This window comes from Petaurus breviceps, unplaced genomic scaffold (assembly GCF_028583685.1).
Source record: "Petaurus breviceps papuanus isolate PSGF00001 unplaced genomic scaffold, PetGlider_PUasm1.0 555, whole genome shotgun sequence".
Taxonomy (NCBI): domain Eukaryota; kingdom Metazoa; phylum Chordata; class Mammalia; order Diprotodontia; family Petauridae; genus Petaurus; species Petaurus breviceps.
In genome coordinates, this window is record NW_027186373.1 from 725577 (window position 1) to 730809 (window position 5233).

Below are 5233 nucleotides of genomic sequence, written 5' to 3' on the forward strand. Positions count from 1 at the left end.
TTTATTTCTGCTTGGAACAATAACAAGCAATATCTATGAATCCTTCACTAAACCATCTATAAACATTTTAGCTTAGGCAAATGTTATCTCCCCTTAGTAAGTGGCCACCTGCATCTATGAATCCTTCAATGCACTATCTGTAGGTTAACTCCTCAGCCAATTATACACATACTGAGTCTCCGTTAGCCTTGGTTCCCAACATCCATCTTGTCAAACATGACACTGATGGGTGGCAGACTAGGCACTTCTCAGTCAGCCCTCACTGCTAGCTGACTTAGTGATGTTTCAGGCCTAAAACCACACCTCCAGGTAGCCCCCCTTTGGGCTATTTCCCAGTGAATTATGGGTAATAGTCTGCTCAGTTGACATTAAAAGTGCATGTTCTTTTAAGCACTGACCACTCCTTAACTCCTCCCTAATCCCACCCTTACTCACCTAGTTAGCATAATTGACATCTGATTTATTGTCTGGACTGCTTAAAACTATACCTCTGACTTCTTTAAGTTTGCAGGTTCCCTAAGAACCCCAGCCCGTTGTAAAGCGTAACAATAAACTTTTACAATCCTGACTCCAAGTGTGCTTGGGCCTATTGAATTCCTTCCAAACTGAATCACAGGGATTCTGGTCCTCAGAGCCCCTGTATAACCTATTGCCATCCCCTCCATCACTTTGACCACTTATCAATTGGAGAATGACTTGCATTCTTATAAAGGACTCAGTTCCCTGTATATCTGAGAAATAAGGCCTTTATCAGAAAAACTCACTGTACGCTTCTTTCCCAGTTGGGATTACTGTGCATTTCCCTCCATGCTATCCTCCCTGTTTATCCTTCTCTCCTTTCTCCCTGTCCATCCTCAGAAGTGTTTGGCTTCTGACTACCCCCCCCCATCTGCCCTCCCTTCTATCAGCACCCTCCTGCTCTAATCCCTTTCCCCTCCCACTTTTCTGTTGGGTAAAACAGATTTCTATGTCCAACAGAGTGTGTATGGTATTCTCTCTTTGAACAATTCCAATGAGAGTAAAGTTCAAGCGCTCCTGCCTCCCCACACACATACGTCCCCCACCTTCCTCTCCCCTGTAAAAGCTCTTTCATGGTGCTTTGATGTGAGATAATTCGCTCCATTCTGCCTCTTTCTTCCCCCTTGCCCCACTGCATTCCTCCTCCTCACCCTTTAATTCAGTTATTTTAGATCAGCTCACTCCCGTGCCCTCTGTCAATACATATGCCTTCTAACAGGGCTGAGGGTGACAAAGTGCTCTTAGCAGTTACAAGTACCATCTTCCCGTGTAGGAGCGTAAACCGCTTAACCTTATTGGGCCCCTTATGATTTCTCTTTCTTCTCTACCTTCTTCATCCTTCTCTTTATTCTTGTTTTGGAAAATCAAAATTTCTGTGCAGCTCGGGTTTTTTCAGAAATGCTTGAAAAGTCTCCTATTTCATTAAATATTCATTCCCCCCCCGAAGTATTATACTTAGCTTTACTGCGTAGATTATCCTTGGTTGCAATCCTAGCTCCTTTGTCCCCCACAGAATATCACATTCTAAGCTCTGAAATCTTTTAAGGCAGAAGCTGTTAAATCTTGTGTGATCCTGACTATGGTTCCATGATATTTTAATTGTTTCTTTCTAGCTGCCTGCAATATTTTCTCCTTGACCTGGTAACACTGGAATTGGGCTATAATATTCCTGGGAGTTTTCATTTTGAGATCTCTTTCAGGAGATGATCAGTAGATCCTTTCAATTTCTATTTTACCATCTGATTCTAGAATATCAGGGCAGTTTTCCTTGATAATTTCTTAAAAGATGATGTCTAGGCTCTTTTTTTTTTTGGAGGGGGGAGGGAAGGGCAATTTGGATTAAGTGACTTGCCCAAAGTCACATGGCTAGTAAGTGTGTCAAGTGTCTGAGGTCGGATTTGAACTCAGGGCCTCCTGACTCCAGGGCCAATGCTCTATTCACTGCACCACCTAGTTGCCCTAGGCTCTTTTTTTTTTTATTCTGGCTTTCAGGCAGTCCAATAATTCTGAAATTATCACTCCTCGATCTCTTTTCCAGTAAATTGTTTTTCTTTTCTTTTTTTGACAGCTCACACCCTATGTATTATATGTCCAAGAATCTAAATGATAACATTTGCATTATTAAGCATCAACATCGGCTACTCAAAATTAAAATACATAGGGTGTGGGATCATGAGCGGGAAGCATGAAATCATGTGTATTTCTGACTTTCATACACCTAATCCTCACAGCTCTTGCTTAGCACAAAAAGTAATGTATTGTCAACCAGTCAAGACCTTCTTTTTACATACCACAAAATGATATAGCATAAAAACCAGTTCCATGGGCAGAGGCAGTCACAGTGACATTTGCATTATTTAACACCTCCTGGGGAAACAATTTTCAAGAACAGAAACATGTTAAACACCTCCATTTCCTAATGTCCTGTAATGAAGACAAGGCAAGCACATGGTGTAAGCAAATTCAGGATGCCTCCTATTAGGTTATGGGCAAGCATAGGATCCCTGTGTTATAATTCTTCGAACCAAAATTTGCATACTTCCTTTGTCCTGCACCTCAGTCCCAGTGGCCAAGGGTTCAGGCCTCTTCATCAGCTGAATTTTACGAATGGGGTAAAGAACTGACAAATGCACAAATCATCCTGCATGAGCCCGCCTAAACCTCGCTTCAGATATGTTGAATAAAGCGATGAGCAGTCCCTTAAAAGCCCAAGTACCTGCATGCAGGTTGTCAGGAGGACTGACATATATGGGTGTCCACTCAATTGCAAGGCTGGGACTGGCCACTGATAAGGATCCCAGAAGCAGACAAGGTGTTTGCAGAAAAAAGGAGGAAAGTAAGTCACACCAAACCTTTCAGGTCAATTAAGGAAATAATACTAGCTGGGATGTAAGGACTTCATTCACACCTAACCAGCCCACAAACACCAAAAATCACTAATGCAGCAGCGGGGAGGATACGCCTGCAAGACCAAGCAGTGCACTCATCACTTAACGCAAACATACTGAGACCAGAGGACATGACACTTCACCCCCTTTCAAGGGTTAGGGGGAAATACTTGCTTTAAAAGAAAAGATCGAGCTTAGTATTGCTTACAGGGCTAACAGTGCTCCAGACTCCTGGGAAATGTCTTAGAAGGGTTGAAAGGCGGAGGGGAAGGCAATGTTTCAGGGGATTAATCATCCCACGGATGTCTTTTTAATCCCAAACGCCACAAACACACAAAACTTGTCTGTGAATCAGAGGACAAGACGTTGATATGTGTGTGGGGGGATGTGGAGATAAGAGAAATACACAGCTTCTTAATCCACGTGAAAACAGGACACAAAGATCGCTCAAAAGTACATCGGAAACTTTGCGGCCCGGAGTTTGGGGAGCGCCTATCCCCTCCAACCGTAAAAGCAGAGAAGACGCCTCTTTCACCCTCACAAAAGCCCAAGCGTGACTCATGTCACAGTCCTTGGAAGGAGCATTAAAATGTTCCTCCAAATGAGGTTGGGGGGCGGGGGGCTCTCATTCCTTCGGACACAAGAGGCCGGCCCGGGTCATCAGCCCATTGTCCGGCTTTGCGCCCTCCTCCTGGCCCACAGAAGGACCTCGGAGGTCTTCCGGCCCGAGCACCCGCTGGCTCTGCCCTCTTGTAACGGCTTTCCTTCCTCCCAAAGATCTCCAAGCCGAATTTCCTGTAGAAGTCACTTGTCCCCTCACGGCGGGTCTAGACGCGCAGGCAGATGTCCAAGCTCCCTCTTGGACCTCCCTGAGGCTTAAGCCTCTCCAGCACTTCAGCTCCTACTCCGCGCTTGGTGAGGAGCCGGGCATCCCGGTGTCCTGCGCTGAAGCCCCCTCCGACTCCGTCAGTGACCGGCACACTGCCCACCCAGTGTCACTGAAAGCAGTCCGCTGTGCTGGGTCACCAACCCCGGCACGACCTCTCCATCTCTCAGCTCCAGCGGCCTTTCATCTTCCTGCCTGCCCTGGCCTCTTTACCACCCATCCTGCCCCCAGGCTGGAGGTCAGGCCCGATTTGCTAGGGACCACCACCTTTCCAGGGCTCTCAGGCCGCTGCCCCGGGGCTGGGGCTGCCTGCTGCTCCACAGATGCACCAGGGCCACACGCAGCAGCTCCAGCCCCGCTGCCCACCCTAGTTTTTCTAATGAGATATTTCACATTTTCTTCTATTTTAAAAAATTCTTTTGATTTGAGTTAATTGCTTCTTGATGTATCACAGAACCATTACCTTACACGTGCCCAATTCTAATTTCTAAGGAATTATTTTCTTCAGTGAACATTTGTACCCCCTTTTCAAATTAGTCAATTCTGCTTTTTAAGGAGTTCTTCTCTTCAGTGGACTTTCATGTTTCTTTTACTAGTGGTCTATTCTGTTTCTTTGAGGTGTTATTTTCTTCAGTATTTTTTGTACCTCCTTTATCAAGCTATTGACTCTCATGATTTTCCTGAACCACTCTCATATCTTTTCAAAATTTTTCCTCTACCTTTCTTATTTGAGTTTTCAAATCCTTTGTGAGTTCTTCTAGGATTCTTTTGGGGCCTGAGATTAATTCACAGTTTTCATTGAGGCTTTGCCATGTAGCGGTTTTGAATTTGTTTTCTTGTGAATTTGTGTTTTGCTCTTTCTTGTCACCGTAGTAACTCTCAGGTTTTTTTTTTTTTGTTTGTTTTTTTTCCAGTCTCTTTTTTTCTTTTTTACTTTTAACTTTAGGTCAAAGTTGGGCTCTGCTCCCAGGCTGGAGCGGACACCGTCCCAAGCTTCAGGCTTTTGTGCTGCTGTTTTCAGAGCTAGTTCAAGGGGGAGGGGCATTGTGAGCTTGCAGTTCTTCCAAGGTGGTATGAATGACCTAAGAAGAGCTGTAGTCATTGCTCTCCTGGCCTGTGCTCTGGTCTAGGAGTGAGGACGAGCGCCCTTTCTACCCTGTGACGGAGGGTAGTGCTAGGACCCAGAATCGAGTATGGGCAATGCAACCCCGTACCCAGTGCCAGCCAAGGGACCCTTGTAATCTCCTCCTGACCAGCTGTCTGACCCCTGACATCTGTGAATGAGAGCTCCAAAAGCTGCTGATGCCGATTCAGTGGCCACCACAGCACGCCACTGTCTAGTCTGCATGTCGCCTGTGCTGGACTGCATTCCACTCACCCCAGTGTGAGGTCTTTCCTGCCAACCTCTAAGTTGTCTTGGGCGGGACAATTATTTCATCCT